Source organism: Artibeus jamaicensis, unplaced genomic scaffold (assembly GCF_021234435.1).
Source record: "Artibeus jamaicensis isolate MK-2021 breed Jamaican fruit bat unplaced genomic scaffold, CSHL_Jam_final scaffold_474, whole genome shotgun sequence".
Classification (NCBI taxonomy): domain Eukaryota; kingdom Metazoa; phylum Chordata; class Mammalia; order Chiroptera; family Phyllostomidae; genus Artibeus; species Artibeus jamaicensis.
In genome coordinates, this window is record NW_026522046.1 from 47,384,714 (window position 1) to 47,410,242 (window position 25,529).

The 25,529-nt window shown below is 56.8% G+C and overlaps 1 protein-coding gene across 1 annotated transcript in view; it reads left to right on the forward strand.

The window, feature by feature from the left end:
- RCAN1 (regulator of calcineurin 1) overlaps positions 1 to 25,529 on the forward strand; it is a 60,421-nt gene that overhangs the window by 26,603 nt on the left and 8,289 nt on the right. The window lies entirely within an intron of this gene.

Here is a 25,529-nt window from a genome sequence, read left to right on the forward strand (position 1 = left end):
ACAGAAAACGCCTTCCAGGGAGATGGGAGGCAGGTCTATTTTAGAGCTCCTGACTAATTTGTTTTATTTTGTTTCCTGGAAGGCAAAGCCGGCATTAAGGGTCTGGGACAATGTAAAATCTGTTTCTGTAGCAAACATCTTCCTCTTTCCCGCATCCGCATTAGCACCTCCACGCTGGCTGTCCTCTGGGCTCTGGGCTCTGGGCTCCGCCGGCTCGGCCCGTCCGACCCCCTCCGACCGCCTGCTGACCGACATCCCCGGGCCCCTCTGCAGGGCTCCAGCCCCGCTGGCCCTGGACTGTCTGCAGGCGTTCCAGGCCCTCTCTGTCCCCACCCCGCCATCGCCTCCGCACCTGGGCCGCTCGCTGTCCCTCTTCGGCCCTCGCCCGTCCACCCAGTCTTTTTGTGCCAGAAACAGGGGCGAGGCTGTCGTCTCTCCTCCTCGTTCATTCAGCCAGAAGGTTTGGAGGTGTCTCGTCGGAGGCAGCCTCCCCTCTGATTCCTCTTTCCTGTGCCCCTGGACCGGCCTGTTCAGTCCCTCAGAATGTCCCTGCCTGAGACCGCAGGCCTCCTGCCTGGCTTCCTGCCCCCCTCGGGCCCCTGCGCCCCACCTCCAGCCGCTCCTGAGAGATCTTTCTGAAGTCCCGTTTAGTCACCTCACCCCTGCTTTAGACAACCCCCCTGGTTATCCGTGTCTCTAAGATGAAGGTCAGGTCCTTTCGTTGTAACCAAGGCCTTCCACTTGGCTCCCACTTCTGTCTGGGTCTCGCCCCTCCTCTTCCCTGACACAGCTGTGAACTCGGGGGTGCAGAACCACCCGGGGTCCCCAGAACATGGCGTATGAGGTGGCAGTCGCTGCTGGCTCCGCCCAGGGTGCCTCACCCCCTTCCACACCGAGTTGAGCCTTGGTGGTTCAACAGCTTCTAAAACACACTGTGTTTTAGAGCAGTTCTGTGTTCCCAGCAAAGTCGCGTGGGTGGCCTGGAGACCTGCCATATACACCTGCCTCCCCTGTTACCAACACTCCCCACCTGAGCAGTGAGTTTGTTACAACAGGGGAGCCCCACATCATGGCCGCAACCCGCCTCTGCAGTTCCCAGGGGCCCCCCTCAGGGCGGTGAGTTTTGGGAGCATGTGGAAGTTGGAGTCAGTGCCCTCACCGAAGACTCCGGGGTTTGAAAGGAATGAAACACCTGCTGAGGCAACAAGCGGTGAGCGGAGCCATCTGAGATCACACAGGGCGGGTTTGTGGTGGCACCAGCGGGCCGGGTGCTGTAATGTCCAGTCACTGGAACCTATGAGCAGGCGTGGGGTGGAAATTTGGCAAAGCAAGCGTGGTAACAGGCCGTGCTCGAGGGCACCAGCCAACCGAAGCAAAATCCTTTCATCTAGATGGGCGATATCAAGAGATTAGCTAAGGAACCCAAGTGCGTGACTTCATGCTCTCTGCACCTCCCGCCTCCCTCCCTCGGTCACCACAGCTGTGCCAGAGCCAGTCCCAGGAAGAGCTGAGACAAAAGAGATGGGAAAGGTTCGACCCCCAAATTGGAGGGTCTCTGCCGAAATCCCACAAGAGGGACGGCATCTGGCCCGCAGAACTTCCGGCCGACGTGGGCTCGGATCTGGGAGCAAGGCTCGCTCACCTGCCTGGGACTTAGATGTTGAAGCTGGAAGAAACCTTAGCCATCAAACTCAGTGGTTTTGAAATGGTCTCTCTCTCTCTTTTTTTTTTTTTTTGTTTTTATTGTTTATAATGAAATACTTTTAAATGAACTTCTCCACCGAACCCGACACACACACAGAGCGAAGCTGTGCAGCCCACTGTGGGCAAGGGCCCGCCCTCAGCCCACCCGAGCTCCCCTTCTGCACCCGAACCGCAGTGGCCTCCAGCACCGAGGGTTTTCCCGGTGTGTGACCAACGACACCAAGCCGGAGCAGGGCCGCAGGGCCGGAGCTGCACCCCATCCCGCTGCGTCTGTTGGCGCCGCTCTTCCCCAGGCCACCCTCTGTGAAGCTGCAGGTTCTGGACTGAAAGTCACACGTGTGCATTCCACCTTGACATCCCAGGCCCTCTGGGGTGGGGCAGGCGCCACCTCCTGCAAGTTCAACCCCAGGCTTTCCTGCCTTCGGCTCTCAGGGATCTCATGGCCACCGGGGAGCTCACTGGCCATCCAGCCATCCCCCCCCCACCCCCGGGAACCACTGGGCATGCGTCTCCCTGGCGATGAGAGGGCTCTTCCCGGGCAGCACCAGGATGACGGCCTCGGCCGGGTCCCTGTCATCAGCGGCGTTACTGATAATTGCATTAGGCCTTTGACAGTCATGCAAGTAAACGCAGTTTGATGTCATTTACCGGGTTAAATACATTTCCATAACGATTTCTTGTAAAGCCACTTAACATTTTTATCTGTATTCTCTGCGCAGTCTTAAAGTGAATTGATTGGCATCATTAGGGAAATTTGATTTTTTGAATTAAAAGTACATTCATGCTTTGACATGATACTTAGTCTAAAGAGGTAGATGTAAGTTCAATGTCCATAGGCTACATTTAATCAATTTTAAGTGATGACTTATTTTTTTATCTCAGCATAATTTTATCAGAATGCCAACCCGTGTCCTGCCACATTTAAACACGTTCCATTGATTCATACCGCAGCTTCCCTCTGAGAATTCTTCATGGCCATGGTTACTTTTTTGTAGGCTTTTTGTAATGTTTGTAACCGCTTCAGTGCATAGCACACAGAGGGAAGCTGGGACTCAGTCCTGGGGGCCCAAAGCTGCCTCCCCTGCACCTGCCTCCAACAACACCTCCTTCCGCTCCGCGTTTGCCTGACCATGTGGAACTGGGGTGGGGGCAGTCATTTTTGTTGGAAAAGCTGCAGATTCGGTACAAGCACCAACTGTTTCTCCTTCTGAGCCACATGAAGGCGGCTGCCCACCTGGCGCCGCCCCACCGCAGATGCAGCAGACCGGCTCCTTAAAACCAGGACACCACGCGGCCATCACGGTGACCCTGTCAGGATCCGGGCACCAGCCCGATGCTGCACTGCCTGGGGTCCTGAGGGTCTGTCCCAGTCCCTCTTTCTCCCAGTGGCATCCTTTGCAGCACAGGGGCCCGTGGAGGCGGAGCACCCGGAGCGAGCACCCGGTCCAGCGGTCGTGGGGGAGAGCATGGACTCAAGTTGGCCCGGGGCCCGGAGCAGAGCAGCGACCTGGGATTTCCTGTCCAGCCCAGAACTTGAAGGGCCAGGACCGGAGGGGAGTCCTGTGCCCACGGAGCCGGCCCTGGGGTGGGGCTGCAGGGCTGCTCCGAGCGGGAGGGGCGGTGGGGGACAGCGTGGCCTCTGCCACGGCAGCGGTGACAGAAAACCTCTGAGTTAACAGCCAGGGCTCCCTGGCATGGGCACCGTGCGGCTTCTCGCCCTTTCATCCACGGATCTCGCAGTAACTAGCCTGTTTGTGAAGTCAGCCAGAAAGAAGCTAACATTTCTGGAAAGTTATTGCCATTCTGCTTTCAAGCACTCGAATCAGCCAGGTAAAACCAGCAGCGGTATTTTTAACTGGTGGCAGAAGGAGAGGTCGCCAAACACACCAGTGTGCACATTTCAGATAAGGGGGCTGCGGCTCAGGAGTGGACCTGGGGGGTCATTCTCCTCTGTACTAAAGATAGAAGTTTTAAAGTAACCCGTTGTCGAGAACAGTTTCCGGGCGCAGATCAGGGGCTTCCTTCCTGTGCCCGCACATACCGTGGTTTCAGCTGGTGAGCTTTCGGTGTGCGCTTTCCCGTGCGACCGGAGCAGCCGGCTGGACGGGCCCTGTTCTGCCTCTTCGTTTCCCAAATCCCTCGGGAGCGAGTTGGCTTCCTCCCGGCCCTCCCTGTGCTTCCTGAACACGGCTCGTTCATCTGCCGTCTTCCGGCACATTTCCAGCTACTATGTGAACTACTGAACTGGTAAACACTTGCAAAATAGTTTCCATTGTAAAACCCTGTTCTCATCATTCAAAGCTGTGCCACCGCCCAGCCCTCCTTTTCCAGGGAAGCCGTCCAGTGCACAGAGGCCCCACAGAAGCCAGCGACCTTGAGGTGGTGTCGATGTGGATAGCGTTGTTCGCTTCTGCTCTTTCTCCTCCGTTTTTATTCTTACTCTCACCTGTTTGTTCATCGTCTCGTGGGAGGTTCGGAACTGGCCTCCTCAAGAACCTTCCAGCCCACCCGGGGGCCGGCAGGGGGCTGGGGGGAGGTGTGCGTCCTCACGGCCCTGCCCAGGGCTGCCTGCCCTCTGGGTCCCTTGTCAGCTGCACCTCCCCACCAGATGGCCCCCTCAGAGTCACAAATTGGGCAATCCCTTCAACACAATTAGGCAGACTTGGGGTTTGCGTGACGGTGTTTGAAAATGCGTCAGACCCAACGTCTTAGAATGCAAGACGAGTCTGGGGGACAGTTGTTTCAATGCTCTTTACCCTTTCTCGGTTCAGAGCCTGAGACCCAAATGTCTCACTAATCAAGTTACATTTGCTGACTCATCGCAGAAACCGGGTGCATGCCCGGGCACCTGCGGGCCTTTTCTGCCCATCCTAAGGATTCGCGGGGAGGTGTGTTTGGGTGCGGCCACTCCGGGGAGCACTCAGAGGGCACGGGTTGCGTGCTGACTTGTCACTGTGGGGTGCATGACCTTGGGCGAGGGATCTGAGCTCACCGTTTCCACAACGGGAGGGAGGGACGCCAGAACCTTCCTTGCGCCCTCTGAAGACGTATCAGGGCGAACACAGGAGCCCCCCACATGTGAGGGGACCTCATGAACGCACCGTGGGTGGAGCTTGGCTGCAGCTCACAGTTGCCATCAGTCTGACAGTCGCCCTGAGCCTCAGCCACCGTGCGCTGCCTGTGGTGGAGGTGTGGAGTGCAAGGTGACAGCAGCCCCAAGCCCGAGGCTTCACAAAGCCTTTGGCCTCTGCCTTTCTCCAGCACACGCTTCATCCGGGTGTCTGTGCAGGGCTCCCTCGAAGGTGACATCTTCTGTAGAGTGGCCAGACTCTTGTCAAGTGTCTGCCGCACTTGAAGAACCGCGTGTCTCCCACCAGTAGCGTGGAGCCCGCAGGCACCTCCTTGGCAGCTTGAACTTGTGAACAGTTTGTCACCGACTGGGAGGGATCATTCTTCACTAATTTAAGAATCTGTGTTAGGCTGGGGGCATTTTCACTGGCACTTTGCTCCAGATTCTGCTTCTGAGTCAGACGTCCAGGGGAGTTAGAAGTGTCCAGTAGCCTTAGTCCCGTGTCGAAGACCAGGCCCATCTCGGAGGGTCGGTCGGGGCCGAGGGGGTGTGCAGGCACCAGCCTGGGCACCTGGGAGAAAGCACGCCTCAGCTGCCTGTTCTTCCCCATCTTCGTCATCGTCACTACTCGCTGCTAAGTCTGTGAATGTCATCTTCTCTGAGAAACGGATTCCGCCTCCTCTCCTGTTTTAAGTGCACTAAACGTGGAAGTGGTTTTAGTGTGCGTTATCTTTAGACAGCACCTGGACACTTTAAAACCCCACCATGCGACCCTTGGTCACACACACCCTGCTCTGGCGTTCAGTTTACCTCAGTGCCTAGGCATGGAGTGAAGTGTGTTATTAAGTGCAGGCAGGGGTTTCGGGTGCCGGGCTGGGTTTGTTTCTGGCCCCCCCGAGTCACCACTGACAGGAGCAGTCAGGTGATCTGGGCCAGTCTTTTCACAGATGAAATCAAAACACCCCAGGTGCCACCTCCCGCCCTCCGCACACCTGTGGCTGCTGTGGAGTGAGCGGTGATGCTTCTGAAGCTGTTGGCTGGGAGGTGGGGGCTGAGGGGCGTGTCTGGCTGAAAGGACAGTCGTCACCTTTACCGATGGCTCCAGTGTGGTCCTCACGGCCGGAAAATACAGGACGCATCCCCACGATTCCGCAGCGGTGCAGGAAGGTCGGGTGACCGCCCTGACCCGGGCTGTCCCCCAGTGAGAAACAAAAGCTCCGGCGAAGCCCAGTGTCCCTGGCGGGTGGCGGGCGCCTCTCTGCTCCCGCTCTCCAGCCCTGTGTGAACTGCTCGAAGTGTGTTCCCGACAGACCGCGTCGCAGTGACCGCAGGACCCGCCCACGTCCGAGTCCGTGGTGTGCTGGTAGGGCTGGAGTGTGAAGTTTCCATCAGACCTGGCTCTTGAAAAATGGTTAAAAATCGAATTATGGATTTTCAACTAGTGTGAGTTGTATTCTTTACTGTAAAAGCCATTTTATACCACATCTAGTTAGACGTCGTACAGCTAGTGCTGACTGTATTTGAAATACTCTATTGACTTTTCTCTCCGTTTTTCCTTATGGCTCTTTACTGTGGGGGGTTTCAGACGTGTGCAGAAGCAGAGGACAGTGTGCGGAACCCCCACCCTCTCCTCACCACCAGCCTCCACGGGCGTCAGCTCCCGGAGGGCTCCTCCCCCGACCCCATTCCCACCCTACACGGTGGGGGGGGCGGGGTTTAAACATGCCCCCAGGTATCTTATCATTCCAATGGTGTGCCTCTCTAAGAGATAAAGACTCCTTCCTGCCCTGGCTGTCCCTGGTTGGTGTAGCTCAGTGGATTGAGCACGGGCCTGCCAACCAGAAGATCGAAGTTCAATTTCCAGTCAGGGCACATGCCTGGGTTGCAGGCCAGGTCCCAGCAGGGGATGTAGGACAGGCAACCATACATTGATGTTTCTCTCCCTTTCTCCTTCCCTTCCCCTCTAAAGATAAACAAATAAAGTCTTAAATATATATATGTGTATATATATATATATATGTGTGTGTGTGTATGTATATATATATATGAGTCCTTCCTAAACAACAGATACATGCAAGTACTTCTTTAACATCAAACACACATCCTGCGCTCACATTTCCCTCGTGGCTCCACGAGTCTGTTTTTGTGACTTGGGCATTTGAATGGAACCTGATGAGACACGCCCACTGCACTGATTGACAGGACTGATTGACAGGACTCTTCTGTCTGCCCCGTCCGGTTCCCTGGCACAGATGTTTGAGTCTGAACACGCCGGGCCCTTGGTCTGGTAGGTCGCGTCGCCCAGCCGGGAAGCAGGGGCGGCACCCCGCCGGCGCCCATGACCGCACGCACCCCTCCCTCCCGCTGCTACAGTGAAATCCCAGGTCTCGGGGGGACGGGTGGGAATCAGAGCATCTGGTCCTGCTTTCGGGTGCCTGAGGGGTCCTCTTGCCGACGGCTGCGGTGCCTGGGCAGCTGTGTACCGAGGGGCGGGCTTGTTCCTGGGTTCCGGTGGGGACGATCCGGTCTAGCTTACACAATTCCCCACCGGCTTTCCAAAACCTCAGCGTTGGAGCAGCCATGGCTGACCTGGCCCCTCGGGTCACCATCTCCCTGGGGTTTCAGCACCCAACGCATAACTCAGTCTGAAAGATTTTCCAAAAATATGTCTTAGTGGGTGCTGGAAACTGCAAGTGTCTAATAAAAGAATGATTTTCAGGTGAAAGTGGTTGTATGATTCAAAATGGTTTCACATTTTAAAATAGAAGCATGCTTTGCGGGAGGCTAACTAGGAAGGAAAAATAATTCTACGTCTCAAAGAAAAGATATGAATATGAGAACTAACCAGGGAGGGACTGGCTTGTTTACTCTCCTCCCACAAAGGTCCAAGTAGCAATCTGAAGCGGGTGTTGTTTGCAAGAGAACACAGTTGTTTTAAAGCGTTTATCTTCCTTCCAGCAGGAGCAAAGCGAAGCACTTTCAAGTGCTCCATGTTCCTCTTGCTAATAATGTAAAAAAAAAAAACAACCAGCGGTTGCAGATTGCAAAGCCCCTTCACGGGAGCAGCCCGGGCACCCCGCTGCCACTCACCCCCACTGCGTTCCAGCCGGGCCTCTCCCTGAGCCTAGAGCCTTCCGGTCTGAAAAGAGGGTGCTTTATAGCACATCTGCCCCACCACAAGGGGCTCTGACTCTGGACTTGAACTCAGTGAGCTGTGGTCCTGCGCCCAGCACCGTGCTCCCAGCTCACGTCCTGGGGAACAGGATGTCCCTGAGAACCGAGGACCCCGTGGCCGTCCTGGGAATTCAAGGGCAGAAGAGGGTTTGGGACCTGGAGTGAAGACGAGAGACCTGTGCCCAAGTTTCTGGGTTCTGCATATCCTTCCACCTCTTCTGTTGGACTGGCCTGCCTCCGAATTGTTTCAGGTGACAAGACCAGCAGGAGTGGTGGTGAGTCCGCCCGGAATGGCAGTGTGGTGGAGGCAGTCAGAGGAAGGTTCGGGGCTAGCAGGGGCTGCTGTCAGCAGGGCGCAGGGCTGTCCCCCGCTGGGGGTCCAGGCTCCTGGAGCCTCTCGCTCTCTTTTCCAGCGGTAAGTCTGAGATGGGATTGAGAAGCACCGCGGAGCGAAAGCACCAAGGCCTTTGCGCTCCCTGCCGTCAGCTGGAGGGGGTCTGCATCCCCTGCCACTGCACCCGGATGGGGACTGTGGCCCAGGGCCCATGGGTCGGAGCCACGCCATGTGGGCCTTCAGGAGAGGCGCCACCCCCTGTGTCGGGCGGGGCTCTGGAGAGGGCCCCTGTGGTCTGGAGGGACCGTGAGGGAGCGCGGGGCGGTCCCCCAGTGTCCTGCCGCTTTTGCAGCTCTGTGTCTGGAGGGGGAGGAGGCTGGAAGTGCAAAGGCCGCCAGAGCCCTGCACTTGGAGGGGAGTCAGTGTGCGGTTTCGTTGTCCATGCGAATGGTCACATTAATCGAGTGATAAGTCACCTCCTCCCTGTCTGTAAGGCTTGGTGAGCACGCGAGCACTTGGTCGTTACCACCTGGGATACATCTCTGCGTGTGAGAGTGAGTGTGTATTTTCGTCGGCACACCCGAGGGAGTCAGTCCACGTGCTCACACTCCCATTGAACAGCCATCAGCTCCTGCCCCAGACAGCCCGGGGAACATTGTCTTGGGAGAACCATGTAAAGTGGGTTTGCTGGATTTCCTGTTTCTGACAACCAGGGCGGCTTGACGTCCCACCCCTCACAGGGCAATGACCCACGCGTCCCTCCTCCCCCGCCCAGCCCAGACTTCTCAGCCTGCACTGGGCCCGGACTGAGTGCTTGTGACCCCCACGCTCCTGTGCTGAAACCTAACCCCAGTGTGAGGGTATCAGGAGACAGGGCCTCGGGGGGATTTGGTCATGAGGGGGGAGCCTCGTGATTGGGATCAGTGTCCTTATCAGAGAGACCCCAGAGCGCCCCCTCGTCCTTCTGTCCACCCTGTGAGGGCATGGCGAGAAGACAGCCGCCTGTGAGTCTGGAAACAGGTTCTCACCGGGCTCTGAATCTGCCAGGGCCTCGACCTTGGACTTCCAGCCTCCAAAACTGGGCAAAATCCATGTCTGTTATTAAACACCGCCAGTCTCCTGTCCCTGTCACAGGAGCCCCACCAGACTGGGACAGTGGGGTGGGGGTCACCTGGGGCCCTGGTTAAAACGCACACTCCACGCAGGGGGTGTGCATCCCTCCCAACCCGCGGGCCCAGGGACACCGTGTGTGCCAAGGCCGGAGCCTCAGGGTGAACTGCGTCGGCAGAGTTAGGAAGGAGCAAAACCCTAAAGCGTGTCACCGCCTGACACTGACACTTAACGCCCTTCTGCGTCCTCGACTTCAAATCTCTCGGTATCTGATAATGCCCCCTCCATGCTGGGCCCAGGGGTTGAGAAGCCTAATAAGCACATGGCATGAGCCCACTGCTGGCCCCCCACCTTGCTCCTGGAGCCACACTCCCCCCTCTGAGCACGTGGCTAGGTGCCCAGGCTCCGCCAAAGCCCCGTAAGGGGCCGGCAGTTCCTTCCCTTCCTCTGCGGGCGGGGCTCGCTCTCGGCGAGATCGGTCTCGAACTCCTGGTTGCTGAAGTCTTCTCGTGGGACCCCCATGCCAACTGGCTGTTAGGTCTTCACTGGTTTTTACCTGTGACCTCACCCTCCACCGTGCGGGGAAAGGGCTTAGAAAGTGCGGAAGGGCAGGGGGGGATTTTGGCTGCAGGGACCGAGGGAGCTCAGCGGGCTCCGTGAAGGAAGGCCGAAGGGTTTGCGAGTTCCTGGAGGCTGATTTAAAGAAAGCGCTTCCACCGGGAGACCGTCCCGGCCGTGACGCCTCAGCAGTGCTCCAGGTCCGACTGGCCGAGTGCTGGACCCCGGGTTCCGGGCCAGCCGGGGAGTTGTCGAGCCCAGAGACGACCTCCTCCTCCTCCTCCGATTGTCCCGGTGGAAATAGGTTCTTACCTCCTTAGTTGGCTATTTTATTACCATGGAATTTTCAAATAAACCAGCAAGTCAGCATCATTATTTTAAGATCCTAGGAAATATGATTCAGGGATTGTCACTCCATTTTCCAAGGAAGAAACTGTTCCAGGTACTTTCTGCAGGGGTGAATGTGAATGTCGTGACCTGTCCAGTGAGCAGCCAGCCCGCCGACCCTCCAGGCCACGTTCGGACGTGGAGAGGGTACGTGCCCTCCAGTTTCCCTTCTCGGGATGCGCACCTCCCAGGGGTCTCTGTTTTCCTTGCGTCTTTGTTTAGGGAATAAAGTACCCATCCAAATGGTCGCCAAGAACGTGGCATTTGAAAAAGTGAGTTTAATCGCTGTCGTAGACCCTACTTTATCAACCGCAGGGGATGTGTGCTTTTGCACACCAATGGCCATCTCCTGGCGCAGCGTCAGATGAAGGCAGGGTGTGAGTCTCCCCGATACACAGCAGAGTGTGGGGGCACCAGCAAACGTGTCCCCCCCCCATCCCTGTCCAGTCTTTCCCTTCAGGGGCTTTTCCGAGCAAACACGGAGGCCAGTGGAGGCGAGAACTGGGCTCCCTCGGAGGCCTCACGTGAGGGTGTTCCGTAGGAGCCGTGGTTCCTGGCTGCCACGTTTTCGATTGCCCCACGGGCTTCAGTGGGAGGCCATGTTAGCCCCCCAGGGCTGCCGGGACAGCCCGGGGGCAGAACTCACGCACCCCGAGCTCAGGAGGCAGGAGGCAAGGTCAAGGTGCCAACCTCTCTCTGAAGCCTCTTCCAGGCTTGCAGATGGCCGCTTCCTCACTGTGTCTCCACACCGGCTCCCTCTGTGCTCCTGTCCCCACTGTCCCTTTGTGGGCCTGTAGCCCATCTTCTCACCGGGACACAGGTCTGTAGGGTTATGGCCACCCTGACAAAGCCATCTGACTTGTGACTTTTCAAAGTCCCCGTCCCCAAATAGGGTCGCATTGCTGGGGTTCTGGGGCTTAGGACTTCAACCTGTGAATTCAGGGGTGTGGGGGGCCCACACAATTTAGCCCATGACCAAGGTCATGGGAACCACTTTGCAACTGCAACACTGTTTCTTAGGCTCAGGTGATGCAGCAGAGCTATTTCTTTTCGAGAACAGTTCTGTTTTCCTCTGAGTGGGAGACAGCATCCCTGGCACTTCACTGTAGAAAAGCTGTCACAACATAATCTAATTCTCTCAGTGATATCTTGTGCCCCTGGAGGGTTTTTCTCTGTGAGAGGACATCTTTAGAAGTGTATCCGGATGTTCTGCAGAGAACAGAGTGGACCTTGGCCACTTAAGAGTCCTGGCTGTGCGTCCCCCATTCCCACTTGTTCCTCCTCACCATGTCTGGGCGCACTGCCTGCAGGCACCACCACCAGAGTGGCCACGTGTCCCCAGGGGACTGTCGGCTCCTCGAGGAACCTTGATGGGTTTGTTTCTGGGCTCAGCACCTGGCACGGTCAGTGCCTGGCCCCTGGTAGATATTCAATGGATAGAGATGACGGACGGATAGATGGATGGATGGATGGATCACAGATACATGGATAGACGGATGGATGGTAGATGGATGGATGATGGATGGTGGATGGATGATGGGTGGATGGTGGATAGATGGTTGGATAGATGGATGGATGTATGGATGGATGATGGATGGTTGAATTGATAAAAATGTCAAACCACTTCACACCCACCCCCACTCAGAAGTATTTCAGAAGAATGTCAGCCATTGCGGCTACGACCCCCTCCAAGCCTTGGTCGTTTTCCTCCCCCCGGGGCGGCCCTTCAGGGACCGCGCTGTGGAAACCGCCAGTGGAGTCAGACCTCACTCTGCTACGTGTGTGTGTGGGGGGAGCGGGGCGGGACTGTGCGGTCTGTTGTACATGGCCTGGGGGGGCGGGGCACCAGCACCACCCTGGCTGTGGGGAGGGTTAATCTTTCACGTTTCCCTCCACCCTGTGTCCTCGTGCAGTCCTGGGCAATGACCCTGATTTGAGCAGCCACAGTGAGCCCTCTGGTATGTGTGTGCTTGAACTCAGAAGCAGATTAGAACATCGCCCAAGCCACTGCCAGGTCAGAAAGTGAGCACTGCTGGAAAGAAATAAAAATAATAATTTTATAAAGTCCCAGGCTGCCCGAGAAAGTGGCTTCATGGCCTCACCTTTGTGGCCTCACCTTTGTGACCATGGCTGCCCGGCCAAGGCTCCTGGCGCTCTGACTCCCTCCTCTCACCTGGCCAGCCCCTCACACAGAGCACACGTGGACGCAGTCACCAGTCACCGGCCATGACGCGTGGCTTTCTTTCATCAAACGGTACAGGCAGTGATGAGCCTGTTTGCAATGAGAGACTTCGGATGTGACCCATGACTGTGGGTCACAGCCCAGGGTCTGGCCGATGAAATCTCAGTGCCACTCACCTGGGGGTTTGGCCAGGAGCCCACTCACTAGGGGCGAGATTCAACCAAGTCGCCAAACGTGCACAGAATAAGACACAAGCTCACAAAATAAGTGCTCAGCGGAAGCGTGACCGTCTTTGCGATTGCTTTACATTCCGTGACAGGACTTTCCTCCAGTTTACGGTGTAAACTTGGGCGAAGTGGAGTTTTTATTTGGGAGGCGCTGAGCTGGAATTTAACGTTCTTTTGCCGGCATAGTTTGCACTGAGCAGAATCAAATTTTCCAAGAGACGCAGAATTTCCTAGCAGCTTTCTGAATTCTCGTGAATAATGTTTTTCAGTTAAAACAACATTTCTCATGATTTAAGCAAAAAGTTCAGTTTTTATCACAGTATGGTTGAAGACAAAGCTTTGTAAAACACTGTGATGGTGTTTAAATTACATCTCCGTGGAGCTGTTTAAAAAGTACTATGTTCGTATTTCGAAGTTTTCAGTACGGAAGAGGATTTAAGCCCTGAATGGGTACCGACTCGACCTTTCTGAGCATTTTCACCCTTTAAAAACTGCGCTTCCCCAGTTTGCGTCCAAAGCCCCCGCTTGCCCATCTATGGGGTCGATTGTGAGCCCTTACAGAAGTCAGAGGGTCAGCATCGGGTTAAGAAAACTGACTTCACTCTCCTTGTGTGGATTGCACAGCCCTCACCCAGCGCGTGTCTACCCGTGCAGAGCAAACCCCGTGTGCAGCCCTGGGAGCCGGGACTGCCCCAGAGAGAACACACGTCGACTGTCCCCCATCAGGGCTGAGTTGGGGCACAGCATGTGCCGAAGGCTCGGCCTTCGAGTGCCAGGGGCCTGCTGGCACATCACCCAGCGCCCTCTCGTGGCTGGGACTCAAGCTCTGGGTCTCCCCTTCTTGTGAAGACCCTGCTCCCGTCCCGAGGGCCCCACCCTCAGGGCCTCTTCCAAACCTGGTCATGTCCCCACGCTCCTGCTTTCTGACACCAACACCACCATATGGTAAGTTTGGGCTTCAGCATGTGAGTCTGGGGGAGGCAGGGTTCAACCCGCAGCTGCAGGCAAGCCACTCCATAACTTGGCTCCCGCGCCTGGCCTCTTCCGGCAGGTTTTCTCTCTTTCTGCTGAGACTGTTTTTCCAAATTCTCTGTCTCCTGGGGGTATTTCTGTGTGGCAGGCAGGGAGGAGACACCATGGGGCACACACAGAGCCCTGGGCCCAGGGACCTGGTTCCCCATGCCAGGCCCTCTCTCTGCCCCACTGAGCATGCCCTGCTCTCTGGAGGTGCTGGGACAGTCCCAGGCCTGGGCTCAGTCTGCTGAGATACCAGGCACTGGGCGGGGGCAGGGGTGCAGCCGGGCGTGAGCCCCCCTGTGACCCAAGTCCACTGCCTTGCCCTCAGCATAGACCTTCCAACAGCATAGCCCGCAGACACAGAGGGCAGGGGTGGGGGTGTTCACCCGGCAGGCAGGCCTCTGTTCATCCTGAAAGTCGTTTTGAAGAAGTCACGCGTGCATGACTCATCAAGTTTTCCACCTTTTTGATTTTCCAGATAGGAATGAAGCAAGCTGCTCACGCCTTTCCTGTTTCCCCCTTTCTCGGGAAAAACACGCTATCTTTTCCACATCTGAAAGGGAACCGAATGTTTCTTGTAAAGCCTGCATCTCAGGGAAAACCCAGCACTGTTCTGGACCTGCTTGGGGTCCCGTGCGTGGGGGTCGCTGAGTACCCCTGCTGCCTCTGGGCCGGAGAGCCTCGGGTCCCCTGTTGGCGCGAGTCTGAGAGCCCGTGTCCATCCTCACCTGCAAAGGCGGGGGCTCCTCGACTGAGAGGACTTCTCCTTTGCACCCGGGCTGGTGGTAACTTCTTCACACGAGCTTCAAAAATAAACACTCGTGCTCCTGTCGACAATATATTAGCAGCAGCAGTGGGATTTTTCAAATTATTTATTTAATGCTCAGTTTTACCAGTACATGATTTTAAGTAAAAGCCTGTTTACTTTGAAACCAAGAAAATGGTACCTACCATTTTTTTAAATATATGAAACCTAATGATTAGGAAGAAATGGCGAAGGAGCACAGAGTTGATATTTTTATGTCTTTTCTTCTTAAAGCCAAAACTTAGCAAGCCCTCCGCGTGCCGGCAGATGCTCGGAGCAGCTGTTACTAGGCAGGTTGGCTTTTCAATGGAAAAGGGTGAATATTTGCCCGGCGCCGTTTCTGTCCATTTCCTCCGTCACTGAAATGCTTATCTCACCCATTTCTGTCTGTAAATGACCTTCTCTTACCACCATTCAGCTGTTCAGGGAGCCTGTGGTACCCGTGGGGGTGTCATTCGGTCCGAGACTGACCGACATCTTTCAGCATTTCCACGGAGCAGTTGGCATCAGGACAGTGTCCCCTCCGACCTGCTGGGAAAGGCCATTCTTTCCCGATGAATGAGAAGCTGGATGAATGTGTTTGGCATGCTGGGGCTATTCTTAGGATGTTAGAACAACCTGCTTAATTTTAGATTTCAGAGTCATTACCCTCCCGGGAAGGTACTGAAGCTATTACGGAAAATCCGTGGGAGTCACCGGGGTTGAGCAGGACTGGGGTGGGGGTGGCCTGCAGGCATCTGGGGTGGGGAGTGGGTTTTTGCTTTTGCCTTTGGTTTTGTTCCCCAGACTGCAGGCTGCTGGGCAGTGTGGAGGGCCAAGGAGGGGGGGGCTGGAGGGAGACCCGGCTTCATCCAAAACGTGATGAGTGGAGCAGCTGAGAACACAGAGGGACCCCCAGGCCTCCAGGGTGCCAGGACGAAGAGGGTCTTCCCGCCTGGCCCAGCCGGCTCCTGACGCAGAAGCGTGACCTGGGGGTCCCCGCGGACGCTTGCCGGGTTTTCCATCCGCCCTGGCCCCCTGCCGCAGCGCTTCTTGTCCGAAACCACGAGGAGCCCACATCTGCTTCCTCATTTCTGCGGGGACTTTCTGAGTCACGGCTGGGGTCAGTTTTCCGTGGGGGCCGGGGCTGTGGACTGCAACTGCGCAGTGTTGGGTTCGAAGGCGGCGGCCGGTGCAGGTCCTTTCCGAAGCTCCAGCCGGTCCGGAAGCGCGGGCCCCGCGTGCTGGCCGGCACAGACTGACCGTTGTGCAAGGCCATCCTGGCCCAGGAGAGCGGAGGCAGAGTCGGCTGGCACTGTTCTGCAGAACTGGCTCCCTCGGGGTGACGTCCCAGGTCCGCTTCCCATTGCAGCTGCACCAGGCGGCCACACATTCGGTGGCTGGAAACAGCACAAGCTTCTTGGCTTACAGTCCTGGAGGCCAGGAGTCCGTTCTCCGCCCCAGGGGGCTGAAACCACCCTGACACCCCCTCCCAGGTCTGGAGGCTGCAGCCCCTGCCGCAGTCTGAGGCCGACTCCCCCTCTGCCTCCCCGCCCCTCTCACAGCGACCCGAGCCCCCGCCAGTCCGAGGCCATCTCCCAGCTCCAGGCCTGTAACTCAGTCACAGCTGCAGTGGCCCTGTGCCACGGCAGGGGACATATTCACAGGGTGCAGGGACGAGGAAGTGGGCATCTTCGAGAGGTCGTTCTTCAGCCTTGCCACCTAAGCCCCATGTTTACGGGGACAAACGGCAGACACCCTCCCAGAACTTCCTGGCACCAGTGTCCTTTCTAGACGTGAGGTCGGTCTGTGCCTCGGCGGCCACACGGTGCGTCTGTCCGTCCTTGTTTCTCAGGCGAAGGAGCTGGAGCACGCAGGAGTGGGGACCTCCCCCGGGCCCCACCACTGAGTGGCTGCGCTGGGCACAAACTCGGGCCTTCCCTGCTCTGCCGGGTGCCACCCGCAGAGGCTCCGGTGAAAAGCGGGCGTAGCCTGCCCTGAGTTGGGACACGACGGACAGCCTTCATGCCTTCTTGTCACTGGAGGGGCCGTTGTGGGTCTCGCCCCCCCACTTCGATAGTAAGTGAGCTCCCTGTGTCTCGGGCACAGACGCTCTCTCACCGAGCCCCTGCTAATGGCTGCGTGTCTCTAGTTGACGACGAGCTTCCGGAAGGAACACGCCCCTCAGCTTCTGTGTCTCCTGGGAAGAGGTGGGTCCTTGGCTGCATGTATTTGTTCAACAGACGTGTTTGTGGAAGGTCTTGCGTGTTCCGGGCTCCGCGGCCTGCCCTTAGTTCAGCGGGGGAACCAGTTGGTGAGAACGGGACACGTGCTCAGGACGAGAGGCTCCCCGTGTGACGACAACAGGAAACAGTTACCAGTGACCCGTCCTGCAGACCCTTCATAAATGGCAGGTGAATGAACGAAGGAATGAGTGCTTTTCCTTGGGACTCCGTTCTTGGCCCCAAACAGCCCCACCAGAGCGTGATCCATGCAGGAACTCGGAAACCGTGCGTCCCACCCCCAGGTGGGCAGCCCCCAGCTCCAGAGGAGCCCGTCTGCCCAGGGCATGTCCCCTGTGACCAACAGCTGCCTGGAATTTTCCCCTGAGTGACACGTGCCCCTGGGGCTGAGATCTGATCTCCAGAATCTGCCGATTAAAGACAAAGTTCCTAGGAAACCTTACGCATCAGCGCGTTGGTATCAACAGTGCAGTGGGGGAAGTCCCTTAGGTAACACTCCAGTCTTGTTAGAAGGAGGAAGCAGAGGGCAGGACCACCCCAGCGAGAAAGGAACAGATTGGGTGTCATCGTGGGTCGGCAAGAAGGATGGAGAAAGCAGGCAGGCGAGGGAGGAGCAGATGTGGGGACACGGAGGGACAAGAAGGAACGTGGCAGTGTTGCTCAGAGATGGCCTCGCACTGGGGTCGTTTGCAAGGCCTGGATGGGAGATTTCCCAAAGATCATCAGAGTTCCCTGGGGGGCACACCCCGGGGCCCTCGGAGCGCGCTGTGGGAGATCAGCTCACACTGAGACAGAGCTTGGCCAGCTACCTGAGTGGGACACAGTCCCCGGACTCCTGGCAGGGGGCAGCCCCGACTCTGCCTGATGGCTCAGTCCACACGACCAATCAGTCAGGCATTTCACCAGATAAAGACCGTTGGCAGCAGAGATCGTCACAGAAGAGCAAAACACATCCTTTCTAGTGAAATCCCTGTTTTTAAAGGCAAGAAATGAAATGCTTTCAGCAGTCGGCATTCCGAAACATTAAATGGTGAAAACGCCAGGGTTGGGAGTTGTGAAGGAGAAATACAGGGCAAAGACGTGAAAGGCCAGATGTCCTCCCGACCAGAATTTCATCTGACACCTGTGGCTGGTGACCTGGCCTCCCTGACCGTCGGCATAAAAGGAAAAAATGGGCACTGTGAACACTCCGGCAAGTCCAAAGAAACACAAAGGAAAATACTGCGTGCTTTGTTGCTACCATGTGTATTTTTTCTTTTCACCCACATGGACTCAAGACAATAAAGATTACTTTGTAACCTGCTTCTCTCTCTTAACAGCAAGTCGGAAACAACTTTCCATGTCTTTAAATAGCCTTTACCTGCTTATGCGAGTGGCTCTTCAGTCTGGGCCAGCTTCTGCTGGCCCCTGATTGGACGTGTAGGTCGTTTCTAGTGTGCTATTTGCATAAACAGCACCACAGAGAATGTGTCTGCATTTAAATCTGAGCCCACAGCCGGGACCATTTCCTTAGAACAGATTCCAGGGAGTGAAGCTATCAGGTCAGTATTCAGGGTTGGCCTGCTTTGTGCCGAAGGTGCCAGCTGTTGAGTTTGCTACTCACCTCGCCACATTCCTCTGAGTTCCTTGCATGGACAGATGAGCTAATGATGTGGAGTAGAGTCAGTAGTAGCTTTGTGGCGCACACTTCGGAGTCTGTCATATTTGTGAGAAATTTTAAACGATTAACTTAGGGCATAGATCTTTGAACTTGGGTCTGATTGGTTGGTTGGTTAGTTGGCTGATTGGTTGCTAGGTTGGTGGATACTGTGACACACCCCAGGTCCCTTCAGGAATAGAAGATGTGTCTCCCAGCTGCCCCTGGCCATCCATCACCCCTTCAGGGATGGCTTCGGCTCAGAAGAGCCACCTTCCCAAGTCCTCCCCTTCTCAAGGTGGCCCGGGTCCCCCAGTGGACCAGTGTGAGTGTATCAGCGTTCAGTGCTGCTCTCCGACTAGGGTGGTCCCCTCTCCAGGACCCCCCACAGGGTCAGGGAGTCCTCAGTGGGGCCACTCTACCCTTCCCCTGCCCCCTCTGCTCGGTCCCACTTTACACCCCTCCCTCCTCTCGTCTACCCCTCCTTCCCGGGGTCTGACCCCTAGTAACCCCCCTGCACAAGGACCCCTGACGCAGGGTCTGGAAGCAGCCCATGCCTGTTGGGTGGTTGGTTGTAGGGGGTTGGTGGGGTCAGGGTGGGCTCAGCAGCCCCCAGGAGGTGGTCGCTGTGCAGAGGGCAATGGCATCTCCGGGAGCTCCCTCAGGAGGGAGGAGCCCAGCAGCTCGGACCCAGAGGAGGGTATCTGAGAGGGACGGAGTGAGGCACCGTCTTCCAACAGCTACATTGTCCCCCTCAGGGTGTGGGTCAGACCACGGCCGAGATTTTTGCGAGAGCAGTTGAAGACGCTATATTCTCCAAGTGGTCTTTTTAAGAACCACCTTAGAACCTCACCCCGAAAATGCCAGGGTCTCAGTCTACGTGCAGGCCACCTCTCCCGCCACGCCGTCCGTGCCTGTCACGCCCAGACCTTCCTGCCACGCACATGGTCAGCCGGTTCTGTGAATCCTCCGAGTGCGTGGGGGCTGGGGCTCTCCCCGCGCCCCCCCACCCCCGCCTGGTGCGGCCACTCACGTCTCCCTGACCGGTGCTAAGGAGGCGGCTGTGGCCTGTAAACGCGGAAGCGGAACCCGGGTCGTCCCGGGTTTGCATCTCCACCGTCCCCTTGCGTGGCAGTTTGATTTCAGTGGGGGGAGAGCACCTTGCAGGTGTGCGGGAATCACCCCCGGAAACGGGGGCCAGTGAAGGGACAGGGACAGGGAAGAACTGCCCGTGGGGAGGAGACGCGTGTGCAGTGGGTGGTGCTCTATGTGAGATCGTTCGGGGCCCCGTGGGGAGCCGGGCTCTCAGCTGGGGCGCCTCAGTTTTCAGTGACTCAGGGCCCAAACCTCAGACGCCTGTGGGGTCCGGAGCCTCGGAGCCACCAGGGTCTGGACCGCACGGGTTTAGCCACCAGTCTGGCCATGGCCACGGGGGCCTCCAGACCCAGCCTCCTTTCATTTTCCCAGAGAAGCCAGAAATCCTGTTTGGAGGTGAATCCCCCCATGTTTCAGTACCGACCACTGAGTTTTCTCAATGTTGGGGCTGCCAGCTCGCGGCTGCAAACTCACCTGGGGGTCTGGACCCACCGGGAGGGGTGTGCAGCTCTTGCACCTCAGACTCTGTGGCCCAGAGGGGTGTGTCCCCAGAGTTTGGTCACGGACACGAGCCCCCAGTCCCCTGAGAAGCGGAGTCGGCCCCGGTGCTCTGTTTCGGTGGCAGAGGCTGCTGTCCGCGGCGTGGCGGGGGCCTGTCCGGTCCGTGGTGCTGTTTTCTGGGGCTCGTTTTGAGTCAGCGTGATGCCCTCATGCAACTCAGTGCCATGTGACTTCTGAGTAACCAGTGAAGACGGCAACGGGCTGCGGGAACAGCGCAGCATGGCCCACTGGTACCTTGCCACAGACAGGACCCAGCGGGGAAAGAGGGCGAAGCTCCCTGCCCTGCCCTGCCCCCAGCCAAATCCACTCTGAGCTTTTATTTTATTCTACTTTTTAAAGATTTTACGTATTTGTTTTTAGAGAGAGGGGAAGGGAGGGAGAAAGCAGGGAGAGAAACATGGATCACTGGCTTCTCCCACCCCCACCGGGGGCCTGGCCCGGGGCCGACTCTGGTCTGTCACACCCGGGGCTCAGGGTGCCCATTGCGGTTCCTCCCGGGGACGAAGGGTCCACAGGTTGCCCTTGGCCGCTTCTTTCTCCTTCCTCCATGACCGTCTCACCTTTTGATTGTCTGCCCATGGCCCAGCCAGTCACTTGCTGGTCTCCATAGGGCCCTTGCGTCGTCCTGGTTCCCTGGCAGAAGCTGCCAGGGTGACACGGCCCCTGCCTGGCAGCAGCCGTCACCCAGCCTTCGTCCCCTGGGCTTTTCCGTCAGCGTGAAGGCTGGCGGGCAGAACTCGCACATGGGCTGCAGAGGGTTTTACTTGGTGGGCCTGAGTCAGTCCAGGGTGGGGCCGGCTGCCTGGTGCAGAATCAGGGCGGGTGGGGGAGGGCCACACAGCAGGCCACCCCCAGCCGCCCCTGCAGGGCTGTGCCTGCCCAGGTTTCCGTGCCCAGGACAGAATCCCCTGCGGGGTCGCACCCTGCCCCAGGGTGGCATCAGAGCACAATTAAACTCTCGCACTAAACCCAGGTGGTGTGGGGAGGGGCACTCAGAAGAGAGCCAGCGAGGGGGGGTGCGTGAGGGTGCCCAGGCCCCGGGCTCCTCGGGGTGCACGTGGCAGCCCTGGGTCCGCAGCACCTGTGGGTCTCATCTGCAAGGGCAGCTTGGTTTGCTCTGCCTTCATCGACGCCAGCTGCAGTTGCCCAGAGGTTCCGGAGGGCGGTTAGTCGTACGGACTGCGGAAAGACCGAGGTCACAAGAACGACGAGTCCACCGGACTCTGAGTGCTCCCGGAACTCAACAGACAAGACGACATCTTGTAGGAGCTCTGCCCTCCCGGAAGGTGTAAGTCGGAACCCAACCCTTCGGTTACTTTGTGTCACTCTATTTCGTGTCTTCCTTCCGTCCCTTCATTTCTTTAATGACTGCAATTGTTCTTTATGTGCCGGATAAGCTTTAACACGACACAACTGCCGTTCTGCTGAAAAGGGCGCTCGGCAGGCCCACCGACCCGCCCACTCTTTCCAGCACCGGCACGGGCAGCCCGTCCGCGTTTGTTACTGGCGTCACCGGAAGCCCTGCGTCACCCTGACACGGGCAGCGCATCTGCAGCCTGCCTTTGCCGGGTCCCTGCCAACTCTCAAGTGATATTTCAGGCGTCTTTTCTTTTTTCCAAGTGTGAGAACTGTGCCAGGCTGATGAATAGCATTCCTTCCATGTTACCCGGCGAGTTCTGGAGATGAACGCTGGTTTCCTGGAGGCCGGTCTTTCCGTCTTGGACTGCGAGTTCTTGGACAGCACCCACCGCGTGGGAGAGCCCCGCCTCGCCTGTCTCTCTGGGGGCCCCTGCTGAGCACCCTCCCGGGTCGTCAGAAGGGAGGGCTGTCTGCTTTGTTTTTCATCCTCCCTGAAGTGGGGCCCTCCCTGTGGCCCCGCAGATTCCAGCAGTAACGCAGCGCCACTCCGGGCAAAGTGCGTGCCCAAGCTCAGACCTGCCTCCGGAGCCCCTTCCCCAGGGCCCTGGAAGTGCCCAGCAGTGGAAATCCCGTCACGGATCAGAAAGAACCCTTCCCTGTTCTTTGTCACATTTGATCGTCCTGCGGACGCTGGAGAAGCCTGGGCATTGAATCACACTGCCGATTAGCCGAAGGGTCTCCGAACATTTTTGATCACAAGCTTCACTGGTAGGAGATTTTTTAGTACAAATCAAAGCAGTTTATTTGTAAATTCTAGACAGTTGCTACTCGACACCAGGCCCCTTATAGGACACACTCCAAAAACAGGCATTTAACGGAGACGGGGGACACGTATGAAGTTGAGTGTGTTCCACCCACACGTCCTAGGACTGTGGAGACCGCTGCCACAGACCCACAAGAAAAACCACACGTCCGCACTGTGCCCCAGGGGCGGGGTGCGGGCCCCACAGCAAGGATGGAGAAAGCACAGCCAGGCAAAAGCCACAGACACAGATGCCCTCCCGTCAGGAACAGGAACGGCTGTGGCCCCTCATGCTGGCGATGCTCTCCGCTCACCTACCTCGGGTGCGCCCTCCCTGGTGCAGTCGGGTGCAGGGAGGTGGAGCAGATCCCTGGGGCTGCACCGTAACCGAGATGGGTGTCTTCATCCCCTTGAGAGGCTTCTGTGGGTTCGCGGCCCATCCCCCCACCCCTGGCTCCAGGCAGTTACTTATTTGGTTTCTGTCACTAGAGGTTAGTTTGGACTTTCCTTTATTTATTATTATTATCGTATAAGTTGTAGGTGCACAACTTGACAACTGTGTTCACTACTGAGTTGTCACCCCCAAAGATCTAATTACCGCCCATCACCATACAGGTGACCCCTTCACCCGGCTCCCCAGCCCCCAGCCCCCTTCCCCTCTGTCCCTGAATTTGGTTTGGTTCCCTTTGTTCTCAATTCCACGTGTGAGTGAAGTCACACATATTTGTCTTCCTTTCTGTGTCACCTCACTGAGTGCTGTACCCTCGTGGTCCCTCCGTATTATCACAAACGGCGAGACTCCGTTCCATGTTATGACCGAGCAGTGTCCATTGGACCTTGTTGTCTTTGTTCGTTCGGCCACCAGTGGACACCTAGGCTGTATTTATACCTCGGCTGCTGTGGATGATGCTGCAGTGAACGTGGAAGTGCAGACAGCACTTCAGCTCAGTGTCTGCGTTCCCTTCAGAGGAATGCCCACAAGCGGACGTGCCGGAGCACACGGCGGCTCCGGTCTTCACTTTTCAAGGAAACGGCGTACCGCTTTTTTGTGGCGGCCGTACCCATTTACATTCCCACCGAGAAGGGCTCCCTGTTCGCCACCTCATGCCCAACGCCTGTTATTCCTTGTCTTTTTCGTAGTAGTCGTTTTGACAGGTGGGAGGTGATGTCTCATTGCGGTGTTGATTTGCAGTTCCCTCGTAACGAATAACTTTGAGCATCTGTTCACGAACCTGCTGGCCCTCTGTACGCCTTTGGGAAAGTGTCCGTTCAGACCCTCTGCGCACTTTTTAATGAAGTGGCTGGTTTTCCTGGTGTCGAGTTGGGTGAACTCGTCACACGTTCTGGCCTTGACGCCTGACCCCACATGCCCTTCGCAGACGTCGTCTCCCACCCGGCCCGTTGCCTCGTCATCCCTCGTCATCCCTCGTCATCCTGGTGGCCGTTTGCTGCGTAGGAACTTTTGAGTTTGAAGGAGTCCATTTGTTGACTTTGAAAGTCAGTTTCTTTAAATACTTGCTTTTGGATCTATCTTTATTCTCAGTGGGGAAAATCACTGTTTACAAAGTGAATCATTTTTCACAGGACGTTCAGAGGTCCTCGAGGTCCGGGCTCACGTGCAGTCCCAGGGCGGGCGTCCCGCACACACGGTCAGGTCGGTGGTAAGTGGAAGGGCGTTGGGGAGAGGGAATGCGGTGCTGCCTCTGGGCACAGGGACTGGTGTCTGTGCCCGTGGCCAGCCACGGTGTTGGAGCACCACGAAGGAGCCACGCTGCTCAGCCTGGCACGCCGGAAACCTGAGTCTGCCCCACACCTGCCCTCTGAGGCAGAGGGCCTGCACTGGTCGGCCCAGGTACCATTTGGGGCTGGTGATGTTTGCCACCCAGCGTCCTGTCCACCCCGCCTTGCCGCCGTTGACCACTGTTCTGAGCCCCTCCCTTGATGTAGAAAGGGAGCACTCAAGTTCACTGATTTTGATTCAGGCGGCACTTGAAATCAGTTCAGAGGCAGGTGCAGAATTACACATTCCATGAAACTTCCGCAGCCCAGTGAGAGAGCGGTCATCCTTCGTTTGTTCTGTGCGTGGGGACAGTTGGTCAGTCTCCAAATACCCTTCTTTTTTTCTTTTCACCCACATAATGGTTGCAGATTTGGGGAATTCAGCACTGTTGTCTCGGGTGAACAGAAACGGTCCACATTCGCCCCACACCTGAACCAGAGCTTCATGTTGGTGTGTTTTACGAGAGAAGACAGCGGAATTCACCTCCTCCCCTCCACTGATCGCCCTTCAGCTGTTTGCCACAGTGGACCGGAGTGGGGGATGGGGTCGGAGTGGGTGGGGCGCCCAGGGGAGGTCCAGCCCCTCCGGAGGGTGCAGTGCAGCCCCGTGTGCCCACCCTCCCGCCCTCCCCCTTGGCTGCCCCAACACCTCCCGTACCCACACCGCCAGCACCACTAAGGGCCCTCAGGACACGCTGCACCCACTCCCCTCCCGAGCACCCCAGTGGTGCTCGATGCACACCATTTCGTTCACAGTGTTCCGTTTTCTAGAATACGCCCAGGTAGATCTTTTCTACCTGCAAGGAAGCTGAGGAACACTCACTCATCCAAGTCTTCGCTTTTCCTTTTTTTTTTTTTTTTTTGGAAGAATTAGTGTTCTGGTTTGTTTTGTTTCTTTTCCGCCACATATATTCTGTGTATTTTTGGCCAACTCTGTAGAAGTGAATAATGGCAAGTTCCCATTGGACTTTGGGAAGCTTGCAAGGTGCCCCTGTGTGCCTACACTGGAGAATGCTTTCAGGTGGTAACGGACCTGGGGAGAGTGGGAGGGACCCAGGACCCAGACTAACCAGAGGATCTAGACTACTCAGGTGCCTGGAAGGTCCAGCCGTCACAGATACTGCCCGGAAGCAAACTGAGAAAGGCCGGCTGGACTAGCTTCCCAGCGGCACCGCACATCCCTCCCACTGCACCTTCCGTTCCTAGTTTTAAAAAAAATTTAGGAGTCTCACAGCCAGACCCTCTGAATGTTTTTCTTAACTTCATACGCTGGATTCTTTTAAATGTTTCTGTCGCTTCTTCTGAGTTCAGTAGCTGTGATGAAATGGTCAAAGCGTTGCATATTGCTAGCTCTCAAATCACAATAATAGAGTTTTCCAGCGAAAATTCTGTCATTGCACAAGTCCTCTGGCCACAGCACCAGTGTGCAATACAAGTGGGCATCGGGGCGTTCGCCCAGCGAAGTTCAGTTAAGGGGGGGGGGCATATTTCACAATGAATTACACTG